The sequence below is a fragment of the Symphalangus syndactylus genome, chromosome 9 (genome assembly GCF_028878055.3).
Source record: "Symphalangus syndactylus isolate Jambi chromosome 9, NHGRI_mSymSyn1-v2.1_pri, whole genome shotgun sequence".
NCBI lineage: Eukaryota > Metazoa > Chordata > Mammalia > Primates > Hylobatidae > Symphalangus > Symphalangus syndactylus.
Window position 1 is genome coordinate 17,649,720 of NC_072431.2, and position 13,610 is coordinate 17,663,329.

Below are 13,610 nucleotides of genomic sequence, written 5' to 3' on the forward strand. Positions count from 1 at the left end.
GAACTTCAAGAGTCCAATTCGCGGCATCAGCTGTCAGGTTCAGGTTCGGGTCCGCCTACACCAGCTTTTCCTTGTCCACTGCCGAATGCTATGTGGAAATGAAGCCGAGAATAATGTCCTGCGATTTAGATGAAGAGAACGGTAAGAAAGATAGTATGAAACGAAGCTTCTACTGACGCGCCCTTCAGACAGGTATTCCGCAGGCGAGGGTTGTGACCCGGGGAGAGAGTGCAGGAGTGCTAGCAGAGCGGCGGGAGCGGAAGGAGAGGCTGGACAAAAGTTGGAAAATCGTCCCATCTCGGGACTTGAGTGCGAGAGCCCGCCCCGGAGTCTGGCAGGTCTCCAGGGTGAGAAGGCCCTAGCTCAAAAGTTTTTTGTCCCGGCTCAGGCAGGTCCCCCACCTCTAACCTTCCCCGATTTTCCTGGTTACTCTCGGGGAAGGGACTGGTAAATACCGCCCTCTCCTGGATTTCCTGAAACTCTCTCACCAGCGCGCTGAACCCGCTCCTTCCCACGTTCGGCGCCCCGCACTCTGCGTCTGCGCCCACTGCGCGTCACCTTCCCTCCGGCCGAGACCACTAGAGCCCTAGATCCGGGATCTGCGGAGGGAACAGGACCTGAGTCCCTGCTGGACCCTGCAACTTGGCTGCGGAGAGCGCGCAGCCACAAGCGTCTTTCCTCACTGGGCTTCGCGAGAGCCGGCTCAGCCCCACGGGTCCCCGCCAGTCCTCGCCAGCCCCGGGTCGGCCCCACGCTAAGTCCGCAGCAGGCGGGAAACCCCGCAGGCCTTCCGGGACTCACGAACTGCCTACTCCCACCCCTAAGGAGTTCAGACCTGAAGGTCCTCTTATGGTGCGTGGCCGCCAACCCCGGAGCGGAATCGGGGGGCTCCATGGCGGAGGAGACGCCGTGGGCGAATCGGCTCCCAGCTCGCCCCTCCTGTCCTACAGGTCACTAGCCGAGTCCGTACCCCGGGCGCTCCCATGAGGCACCAAGAGCAGCCACGGCCCAGGGAAGGGCCTGGGTCCTCACTGCTGGAGCGGGCCCCAGTCGAGGGCGCGCAGGTGTCGGGGTCCCCAGCAACCTCCGTATGCGCGGAAAGCCGTAAACGGGGTTCTGAGGCCGGCGCCAGGCACATGGATCACCCCGCGCCACGGGCCACGGCTCAGAGCGCCCACGAAGCCCGGCTGCCAGGTCCAGGCCGCGGCCGGGCGGGGCCCCCTCGCTCCCCACGGTGCTGGCGCGGCGGGAGTCAGGCTGGATAAGGCGGGCGGCCGGCACTGCGACGGGCTGTGGCGCCCCCTCCCGAGGACACCTCGCCGGAAGTACGGCTCCCTCGTGGCAGGCGCTGAGACTTCTCGGCTGTAGCGCGAAGGCCCCCGTCCGCGCGACTTCCCATAATAACGCCGCGAAATGCCTCCAGAAATGCCTGTGGTATGGTGACTGAGCCAATGGTCGGCATTCGTCTTCCCCAAGTGCTGAAAGGAGGATCCCAGCTCCCCGGGATGAGCTACGTACCCACACACGCACTCGGGCCACTGTGCCCCCGCCAGGGGAAGCGCAGAAAGGCGGGGACTCCCCGGGACGGGACTGCCTAGTATCACCTACCAAGGGAAGTTACTTTTTTTCCGGGATCACAGAACGCCCCCTTCACGTCCCCAAGTCTCCAGCAAGAAGTGAGAGAGGACGTGTGTGGCTCCCCAGAAGCAGGCTCCAAGTTGTCCGGGGGCCAAGCCCTCTGGAAGGAACCTTGCTCTGCTAATTCAACCTGAGCAGGGCCAGCCTGGCTGCGGTCATCTCCACTCCAGCTTCAGGGACGAACCCAGCCGCTCTGTACACCACCACTGGAAAGGAGAGACCCTTTCCTCTTGTATATGCCAAAGAGGTTAGACCTTCTTTTTTCGGAGTAACATTTAAAAAACAAATTAGATCAGACAGAGGGAACAAAACTTCTCAGAAATATAGAAAGCACAGTTTTCTGAGTTAGGTTTCTGATGGTAATTACAGTCAAGACTGTTGAGGGGAACCTCGTTCAGGAGTTCTTTTCGATGGCTTCATCTTTAACTGAGTTTGAGAACTTGGGCTTCTCTGTCATTGAGCACTGAATAGGAAAATAGCAGAGTGCTAGGTAATCTCTGCCTCTGCACTCCAGTAAGCTGCTGTAAGCCCATCTCATTAAGATCAGCTAAGGCTGTGAAGGGAGAATCTCAGTGTGGAATGCAGGAGATGGATCCTCCTGTCCAGTTAGCTCTGCAGAACAACTCTGGGTTTCTTCTTGCTGTAATTATGCAACCACTTTAATGCTGAACTGAGGAAGCATAGCTGCCCTTTTAAATCTTTGCGCAAGGAACCATAAGTACCCATTTTCGTTAGTCTAGAATAGCACGCTCATATATTTAACACATATTTATTGAGAACTTGGTATGTGTCAGGCACTGTGTGAGGTGCTGGGGTACAATGACAAAGGAGAAAGACATGGCCTCACAGACAAGATGAAACATCTGGCTGACAGGATACTCCACTTAGCTCAGGTACTCTGTAGGGCTGGCTGTTTCTTGCTGGCAAAGGCAGATTTTCTTTTCCATGCTTGAGGACACTGAAATACAAATCCTCTTTAGAAGTCTAGGAGAAGGAGGGCACAAGGGAAGTGGATTTTCCAGCCTAGCTGAAACCTAGCTTCCAGATTCCTGAACCCAGGTGGCTGAGGACCCTTCTTTTGTTTGGATGATTCACCTGATGTGGTATGGTCTTCATTCCTTCTTGTAGCTTCCTTCCTTCCTTACAGCTTCAGGAGGACAATAATATCATCAAAAGGCAAAAATACCCAGCCAGAAAAAGAGATGTCCATAAATAGTGGCAGGCAGCTGGTACTTCACAATGATACCCTGTTGTAACACAGCAAACGCTGCACGTGCTGGTACCCAGTCAGTAGGGCAGGGCCACCTGTCTGTTCATCTCTTTGCTTCCTTCTTTCCTAAAGACAATTCCCCATTCACACTGTGTACCCTTTGATGTCCTGCTGAAGATGTTCAACAGGCCCACTCGAACAAGGATTGGCAGGAGACCCTCTCTGGACCCTTCAACATGGAATTTGGAAAACCCCAAAGGCCAGCCAAAAGGAAAGGTCCTGGATAACAGGCATCAACTTTCATATGGGGAGGGGGACTGGAGGAGAGGAGTGGGAAGTGCAGTAGAGCCTGGGGAGGGGGTTGTGGTGGATTTGGCTCCAGGCTTTATCCCTTTAACCTTTCCCTGTCACTCTTTTCAGAGGCCTTGCTTCCTGCCCTTAAATGAAAGCCACAAACCACAGCTCTTGCAAGGCCAATAAACATAATTTCCTTTTTTGATAAGGCTGCTAGAATGAGGGGATGCTTATATCTTACTTTTGCACATGTTGCAGTTTTGTAAAACATGTTTACATACATTATTCATTTATTAATCTTGATAAACTTTCACTGTCTGCATATAGGGAATTGGAGACACAGAGAAATAAAGTGACTTTTATCTAAAGTGGAAAGTAGCAGAGTTGGGAGAGCTACAGACTTGTGTTTCAATAAGGCATTTGATAAAGTATTTTATGATAACCTTGGGACCGATGTGGCCTGGGTGACATAATGGTTGAGTGGCTCATTCATTCATTCTTTGAAATAAACAGCTTTTCTTTTAAGCATAGCCTATGTGTCAGGAACTGAGCTTAATAGTGGAGATACAAAGATAGATAAGCTATTGTGCTTAACGAGCTCACAGATAAGTGAGAGAAGAGACATGTAAAAATGTAATCACAGTAAGGCAATAATATAATGTAATGGAGTTAGATACAAAATGCTGTGGAATACAAGAGAGCACCAAAGGGTGGTCTTAGGCTGATGAGAGCTTGTTGGCATGCTCTCATATGCAGAAAACATGACATTAGAAAGGATGACATTAGAAAGAAAAACATGACATTAGAAAGAAATATGAAGGCTGGGTATGGTGGCTCACATCTGTAATCCTAGAACTTTGGGAGGCCAAGGCGGGAGGATTACTTAAGCCCAGGAATTTGAGACCAGCCTGGCCAACATAGAGAGACTCTTTCTCTACAGATGTTTTTTTTTAATTAGCCAGGCATAATGGTGTATGCTTGTGGTCCCAGCTACTCGGAAGGCTGAGGTAGGAGGATTGGGCCCAGGAGGCCGAGGCTGTGGTGAACCATGATGGTGCCACTGCACTCCAGCCTGGGCAACAGAGTAAAACCCTGTCTCAAAAAAAAAAAAAAAAAAGAAAAAGGAAGGAAGGAAGAAAGAAAGAGAAAGAGAGAAAAAAGAAATTTGAAAAAGGACGCAATCATACAAAAACAGCTTAATAGGCAGAATAATTGACTATAAATAACACCAATCAATATATGAGTAAATATAGAATTCTACACTCAGATACAAAATAATTGAACCAGTGTATGAAGATACTGTCAGGGATGGCAGTTTAGGTAATCTCAGGGCCTACAGTTGATTGTAAACTCAACATGAGCCTAGAATGTTAATGTTCTTAGTTTGTGCAAATAGAAGTGGAGTATTCAGCATAAGGGTTATTTTCTTTACTGGGGTGGGAGCGAGTCTTGTTTCTGATCTCCCCAAACATTGATAGGTTGATGGTATGTATGTGCAAAGGGAAGCCGCACATGGTAAAGCATTCTAACCAAAGTCATACTATATGGCTTATGGAACTAGAATTGTTGATAGAGACTGGAAGGCTTAGAAAGTATGGCATAGCTGTCCTCAAATATTTGAAGGGCTCTCAGGTAGAAAAGATGTTGAACTTATTCTGTCAGAGGAGCTCAGCAAAGCTTTACTCGGTTTATAATACAGAGCCTGATGGAGCAAAGTCATCCTCTATGAGTTTGACTATCCTTTCTTGCTGGATTCTAAGCTCCATGAATGCAGGAACCAACAGGTCTGATTCACTCTGAAACTCCTGTGTCTTGCACATAGAAGTTAATTTTTTTTTTTTTTTTTTGAGACAGAGTCCTGTTGCCCAGGCCAGAGTACAGTGGCATGATCTCGGCTCACTGCAACCTCCACTTCCCAGGTTCAAGCAATTCTTGAGCCTCAGCCAACTGAATAGCTGGGATTACAAGTATGCACCACCATACCCAGCTAGTTTTTGTATTTTTAATAGAGACGGGGTTTCACTATGTTGGCCAGGCTGGTCTTAAACTCCTGGCCTCAAGTGATCCTCCCACCTCAGCCACCCAAAGTGCTGGGATTACAGACATGAGCCACGGCACCAGACGCAAGTCAATGAATTTCTTTTTTTTTGTTTTTCTTGAGACGGAGTCTCACTCTGACACTTGGCTGGAGTGTAGTGGCACAATATTGACTCACTGCAACCTCCGCCTCCTGGATTCAAGGGATTCTCCTGCCTCAGCCTCCAGAGTAGCTGGGATTATAGGTGTGTGCCACTACACCTGGCTAATTTTTGTAGAGACAGGGTTTCACCATGTTGGCCAGGCTAGTCTCGAACTCGTGACCTCAGGTGATCTGCCTAACTCAGCCTCCCAAAGTGCTGGGATTACAGGTGTGAGCCACCGCACCTGGTGGAAGTCAATGAAATTTTGATGTAGGAATGAATCAATAAATTATTCCATGTGGTTCCAAAGGAGAGAACTGAGACTCAAGGGCAAAAGTGTACAGTTGGATTTGGCTGTTAATTAGGATCATTGGTGTAAATAAAGACACATTGTTTAGATGTTTAATTTCAACCTTTACTCACCTGTTCAGCAAGAAGCTTTTATTACCCTTACACCTTTTCTTCCAGAAAGGATGCTAACTAAAGAGGTACATGGGCTTTAATGGCCCTTAGGTGGCATTTCAATTCCATGAGAACTGCAGGACACACCATACATAGGTTCTTAAGCATGGGAGGAACATAAGGAGGGGCTAGATCAGATCTTATTTAATTTTAGCTGCAATTTAGATCTGTTAAGTTGTGGTCCCCAGAGTACCTAGGTCATTTAGGTACCCCAAAATGTTGTTGGGGTTTGGCTATGCTCTTTGCTAGTTCAGTGGGTTTTGAACTTTTTCAGAGGGACCACCTGCATGTTGTATAAAGAAGATAGCAATGAACCCTAGTTGTGGAACCGTGGAACCTCTGAGTAGCCCTAGGGTTCTGAAGGGCTCAGTCCCTAAAGCACTGGCCTGTTTTACCGCACATGTGATGGCCATATGCCCTGACCAAACTGCAGTACAAAATTAAACTTATGTGGAATGACTTCCAGCTCTTATCAGACCCCAAACTCCTAATTTTTTTTAGTCATCAATTATGCTTTGCTGTTTTTTGTCTACTGATCTGTATCCAGAGTTTTAGCAAGTAGCATCTTCCTTAAATAACATATGTTGGTCAGCAGATATTGGAGGCTTGTGAGTTCTTAGAGCTCATGAAGACAAATGAGAGATGATGAGGAATGTCACTCAGGTGCCAAAGGATGCCAAACTCTGGCCTTTAGAATACTTAATTTTTCCATAATCAAGAAGCCACACATCAGTCCCCTCATTGCCTGTTGCCTACAGCAATAGCATTCTCTTTTTATTGAACATCTCAAAATACTTGTGGATTAACATTAGACTCAAGGAAGAGAAAGGAAAGACATCATTAGTGCTACTTTGCTGAGGAGGAAATAATTTATTGTCCTCTCCTTCCCTACCCCTCCATGCATAGAATTAGTTATCTGAACAATTGCTTAAATGTTGCATGTAAATATCTCAATGAGAAGGCATATAAGTAACAATAATTATTATTATATCCTCTGTGCAAGGCATTGTGCTGAGAACATCTGTTACCTTATTTCATCCTCACAATAATCTATGAGAGGCTATTATGATCCTTATTCTACTAATGAAGAAACTGATGTAGGAATGTTAAGTAACTTGCTTGGAGTTACATAGGTGTTGTGTGGTGGACTCGTAATCCAGAGCGTCTTCATAGCCAGGTAGAATTATGTGATTTCTTTCTCTTATCTGAAGCTAGCATCATGGACGGATGGAAACCAAAGGAATGCAACTAATTTTTTTTTATCCAGCACTACTTTTATTTAAGAATTTACTGTGAAAAGGTATTTTTGCCTAGGAGAGTTCATCTTTTACTTCAATTGGTTTCAATTACTTAGCTTTCTTGGTGACCCAGCTGCCTTGAGAAACAACATTCTGTAATACTTAGTCCAGAAAGTGTTGAACATGATCAAATAACATCCAGGTTAATCATATTTTGTATCTGATTCTGTCTGGGTCATTATTATAGAGTTAGAAAGGCTATAAGACAGCCAGACTGCTTTCCAGTTTATCTTCCAAATCCTAAAAATAGTACCTACATCTTGTTAATAATAAGAATAGCTAGCAGTTATATAGTGCTTGCCTTATGCCAGGCACTTCTGACTGCAGTTCTAAGCCAGGAATTGCAAAATTTCTACTAGATCTTATCCATTTTAGGAACATTTAGTGGCAAAATGAAAGGTTCTAATCTGGAGTTCTGAGTAACATAATTCCTTTGTGAACATGATAGATTATCTCCTTGAAAGGGAAGAAAGAGCCATTCAAAAAATGTGACTGTGCCAATTTACTCATTGATCTAAGGTCATATGTTCTTTCTCTTCTGTGCAGGAGGTAAAAGGGCAAAGAGATAAATTTAATATCCAAGGGCTTACAACACATGGGAAGGAATAGCCATGCAAAAACTAATTACAAATAATGCAACGAGGAATGCAAAACTTTAGGATGATAAAGAATGAAATTATTATATTAAAGATACAAACTATTAATATGCTAAGTGCTTACGTGAGAGAATATAGGAAGATATCATTAATTCTGTCAGGCCAAAATCAAAGACCTCTATACTTTATTCTAAGGATGTTTGCATGTTTAAGTTTTTATTGGTACAGATTGTTGTGGCAGAGCCTTGTGGTTGTCCTTAAGGGAAAGGTTGGTTGGTTTGTGTATGAAGGTGGGGTGGAAGGTGTGTGTTCTTGGGATTTTGTTCATTTTTGTTTTGTTTTGCTTTACTCAGAAGAGGACTAAATTAAGCACAATGTAAGATATTTCATCTATAAGTGATTGTTAGTGTGTGCAGCTCATTGTAGGTATTCTGGACTTAGGATTTAGGAAAGCTGAATTCAGGTCTAGATTTTGTCACTAGTTACTTTGGGAGGCCATTTTCCCTCCTGGATCATCTGTAAGACTTGAGGCTTCTAACGAATGATTCATAAGGACCCTTCAAGCGCTAATGTCCTGACATTATTTGGGGAGGAAGATGAGGGAAAGTGAAGCTTTTCACTAAGAGGTATTTTTATTTTGTAAGGCCCTTAGACTTGATTACTCATGTTGAGAATGGAGGTAAAGATGAAGGAGCTGGAGATCAGATTACTATCTGTGGTAATACCTGTAGATGAACGGTTCTACCAAGGCTTTCCTGGATCTAGTTGCAGTAGACTGGCTCACGATGCACCTGAATCATGGCACAACCAGTGAAGCTATAAAAGAATCCGAATTAACTTTATTTTACCTAGCTCTTAATTCTTTGCAACTGTGTGTTACAATTGCAGACAACGGCTATGGTGTACAAGAGCTTCTCTAAACATGAGGATTTGGAAAACCTCTCTTTTACTACTATTCTTTCTCATCTGAAATGCCTATTTTCACTTGGACTCAAATTTCTTAAAATTTTTTGTTCATTCTCACCCTCCCTATCCTTTCTGGTCTCCCAGCTGTCCAACATACATGGTCCAGGGATCATTATGTGTTGCTGCTTCCACTGACATGACTTCGCTTACACAAATTCCCAGAGGGGCAAACAGGATATCATGAAAGGTTACAGATCACTTTTTCCCATCTTCCCCCGCCCCATGTGGAATTCTCATTGGTTGCAAAGAGTTATAAATACACTTGTTCTTTATGTCTTTTGTGAGTAAAGAGCAAAAGATACAAAGGAAAGAGCTGTTTCAAAAAAGCTTACTTTTAACATCCCTGGCGTTGGAAATGCTTAGGGGTCAGACTCAAGTGTGGGTGCACATGTGCAGCTCACATTGTGAGGCGAGAGGGGCCTCTTGCTAAGTCTCACATGCCACTCAGAACTCGTGTTATTTTTTGCGACAGAGGAAGCCTTAAGGTTTTGATCAGCTATTTGTCAGCAAGAGCACAGGAGATGTTAATATCCATCTTAACTTGCTTGCGTTGTTATGGTCTGAAAAATGACTGTGCTATGTCTTGACCCTCAGATAGTCATGTATCTCCCATGGTGATGCTGAGAAATTAAAAACACAAGGTGTGCACGTGCATGTGGTGTAGGAGTCTACCTAAAACAGGGTGAATTTGGGAAGACTCCCAGCTGTGTGACTCACTGGCTTTAGTCAACCAGCTCGCTTATTTATACAGCCTCTGTATTTCCAAGAACAAAATACTGATGGAGAGAAGGGAAGCCTGTTGGGAGGACCCATTCTGTTCCTCATGGATTAAATGTTGATAGAGGAGGAAGGAATCCAAGATCAAGGCAAAGGCAATAGAAACAAGAGTTCACAAAGTAAATTCACAGGGGAATTTTATAGTTCTTTTATTACTACAAAAGCAGTACATATGGCAGCAAATTAGAAAATTAAGACAAACATTTTAATAATTAAAACATCATATTCCTAAGCAACAAGACCCACTATCATTAATTTTTAGTGTAAATTATTCCAGATCTTTCCCTCTGTGTGTGTATTTGCTAAATGAGTTCATACTATACTTGCATTTTTTAGTCATTGTATTAGTCCATTTTCACACTGCTATGAAGAAATACCCAAGACTGGGTAACTGATAAAGAAAAAGAGATGTAATGGACTGACAGTTACACATGGCTGGGGAGGCCTCACACTCATGGCAGAAGGCAAAGGAGGAACAAAGGCATGTCTTATATGGCGGCAGGCAAGAGAGCTTGTGCAGGGGAACTGACCTTTAAAAACCATCAGATCTTGTGAGACATATTCACTATCATTAGAACAGCATGGGAAAAACCCACCCTCATGATTCAATTACCTCCTACTGAGTCCCTCCCATGACATGTGGGGATTATGGGAGCTACAATTCAAGATGAGATTTGGGTGAGGACACAGCCAAACTATATCAGTCAATAATCTCCACCTTTCCATTGGGATATTTTCAGTTTTTATCCCATACAACAACTAGATCAAAATCAAATTTCTTAGTGACCCCAAAATGTCCTTTACAGAATCTAACGCAGAACCCTGTGGCATCTTGTTGTGTCCCTTAAGTCTTAATTTGAACCTAGCACCAACTGCAACATAGACTAATTGAAAACACGAAACCAGTTGTCCCGCAGGCTGTCACACCTTCGGGATGTGCTTGGTTGTTTCCTCATTGTGTTGTTTACCCTCTTCCTATACCTCCTATGCATTTTCTACATTGGAAGTTTGACCTTTGATTTGAAAGTGTGGAGTGGAAAAAAAAAGAAAGTCTGGAGTGGGAGACAAGAAGTACTTGAAGATCTTTTAAAGATAAGAAATGATGACTGTCATTAAAAATGATGTGCAAGAATACATCAAGTGCCAAGAAGCAGAGGAGAAAGAACACAGCAAAAGGGACCATGGTGGCTGGAGCTGAAAGATATTTCTATGCCTATGTGACAGTGATTGTTTTAGGGGCCCCAAGAAATAACTGGGAGGCACTAATCTACTCATCTGACAAAGGGCTAATGTCCAGAATCTACAAAGAACTCAAACAAATTTACAAGAGAAACAACCCCATCAACAAGTGGGCGAAGGATATGAACAGATACTTCTCAAAAGAAGACATTTATGCAGCCAACAGACACATGAAAAAATGCTCACCATCACTGGCCATCAGAGAAATGCATATCAACACCACAATGAGATACCATCTCACACCAGTTAGAATGGCAATCATTAAAAACTCAGGAAACAACAGGTGCTGAAGAGGATGTGGAGAAATAGGAACACTTTTACACTGTTGGTGGAACTGTAAACTAGTTCAACCATTGTGGAAGACAATGTGGCAATTCCTCAAGGATCTAGAACTAGAAATATCATTTGACCCAGCCATCCCATTACTGGGTATATACCCAAAGGATTATAAATCATGCTGCTATAAAGACACATGCACACGTATGTTTATTGTGGCACTATTCAAAATAGCAAAGACTTGGAACCAACCTAAATGTCCAACAATGATAGACTGGATTAAGAAAAGGTGGCACATATACACCATGGAATACTATGCAGCCATAAAAAATGATGAGGTCATGTCCTTTGTAGGGACATGGATGAAGCTGGAAACCATCATTTTGAGCAAACTATCACAAGGACAAAAAACTAAACACCACATGTTCTCACTCATAGGTGGGAATTGAACAATGAGAACACGTGGACACAGGAAGGGGAACATCACACACAGGGGCCTGTTGTGAGGTGGGAGGCTGGGGAGGGATAGCATTCGGAGATATACCTAATGTAAATGACGAGTTAATGGGTGCAGCACACCAGCATGGCACACATATACATATGTAACAAACCTGCACGTTGTGCACATGTACCCTAGAACTTAAAGTATAATAAAAATATATATTTATATATAAAACAAATAACTGGGAGGCACTAACTGGGAGATAAGTTCCTGCATGAGCAAATGAAGACTTAGCACCATTACAATTTGGGCATAAATACAAATGTGATTTCAATTATGTCCACAAGCTGGTAACATTTGGGTTACACCTGGAAATAGGTTCAAGATATGTAACTGTGAAGGTAATGCTACACATGGTTAAAACAACCACACTGTATAGGGATATGTGAAATGAAAACTAAGTTTTCCCTTTGCTTAATCCCCACTGTCCCCTCTCTATGCTGCTAATGGTTTCTGCTTCTGATTCTGTTATAACAGTTTTAATTGTAATTTTCAAAAATAATTATGCTTCTATTTCTTGTTTTTATCAAATTCAGGCATTATCCATTGGCCTCTAGGTACAAAATGTGAGGATTTAGAACTTGAGTGGCTTTTCATCTTTCCTTTGGTTGAACTCCTACTTTTTATTGTATCAGCATTTATAGTCATTACAAGCTTTTAAAACCATAATTTAGTATTCTGTTCTTTGTTTATAAGTTGAGTATAATAAAAAACCTATGTGAAACATTTATAAACATTATTACCATTAGCCAGGCGTGATGGCATGTGCCTGTATTCCCAGCTACTTGGGAGGCTGAGGTGGGAGGATCATTTGAGCCTGGAAGGTTGAGGCTGCAGTGAGCCATGACCATGCCACTGCACTCCGTCCTAGACGACAGAGTGAGACTCTGTCTCAAAAAAGAGTTAAAATAAGTATTACCTTAATATAATCTCTCTAGAAATAAATATGATTGAACCTATAGAGTAGAAAATATAATCCTTAATTTAAAACATTTTGTCACTCAAATAAGAATAATACGTGTATCCCTCTCTAAAGGATGACCTTTAAATTTCTTTTTTACTTCTGTAAATCTTTCTGGGTCATTTCAGGTAACTGAAGCTTCCTGTGTCTCATCTTTTTCTGCTTTCTTAGCTTATTTTTTTATTTTGCTGGGTTACTTCACAAGTAATTTTTTCTTATTGCGTGTATAGTTACTAAACTTACTGAATTCTTATGTGGCTACAAGTGCTGTCTTTTACCCTCACACTTGATTGAACTTTGGCTGAATATAGAAAACTAAGTTCAAAATTGCTTTCCCTCAGAACTTTGGGTACAGTGCTCTGTTGTCTCCTGGAGCTCTACAATGCTGGGGTGAGTCTGTAATCAGGCTGAAGTTCCTCAAAAGTTGCCAGAGTCAGGATGACTTATCTCTGGGGTGAAGGTCATCAGGGTTATCAATGCTGGGTGGCTCTGTCTTTTTTCCTGAGCTGTTATGGGGGTCCAGATTATCTCAAACTTGAGTCCCTTTTTTTGGCCCACAGCTCCCTCATCAGTGGGCCTCCTTAGATGTATTTCCTACATCCTTTGGAAGGCAAAAGCTGCCTCACTAGTTATTCTATCTATTGAGAGATAGACCCCACCCATCCCAGCTATCCCAAATGCAATTCTTTAATATTTCAGGCTAATTTGTAATTTCTGAACTAGGATTGTTTTGGGGGCAGTGGGGGTGGGGCTTGCAAAGGTCGGCCTTTATCTCTGGAGTTTGGGCTTCTGTCACTTCTGCCACAACTTCTCCACTTACCAGATGCCTTTTCTTTTCTATGGATGATAATCCTTCAAATTTTCTGATTCATTGATCACTCTCAGTTCCATTTTTCACTGCTACAGTGGTTTGAGTTTAAAAATGAATCTTTTAAAAATCATTTCAAAGGAGGCTTAGAGACAGTGGGCAGATGTGTGCAGAAATGCAAGACACATTTTTAACTGAACAGTACAAGATAATATGGATATACACACACATACAGAAACAATAGGATGACAGTGCAGCTAAACTTAATACCAATGATCATAGGTAGTATGAAAAGGCTTATTTATGTTTACTAAATTTTTTGACTATGTGCACGTTTTACTTTTGTAATTATGAAAAAAACAAGGTGTGGGTGTGTGTTTTAAAGAAATAAATGATGCACTTT

General features: G+C 43.2%; 1 long non-coding RNA gene across 2 annotated transcripts in view; it reads right to left on the reverse strand.

Annotated features, from left to right (window-relative positions):
* Positions 1-8,327: 8,327 nt before the first annotated feature.
* Positions 8,328-13,610, reverse strand: part of LOC134737490 (uncharacterized) — a 117,314-nt gene continuing 112,031 nt past the window's right edge. Inside the window, exons 4-5 of one of the 2 annotated variants that reach the window (XR_010122459.1) lie at positions 12,182-12,325; positions 8,328-8,494 (exon numbers count right to left, since the gene is read on the reverse strand). This is a non-coding gene — a long non-coding RNA (uncharacterized lncRNA). The remainder of the gene's footprint in view (positions 8,495-12,181; positions 12,326-13,610) is intronic. The other variant, XR_010122458.1, reaches the window with a different exon arrangement.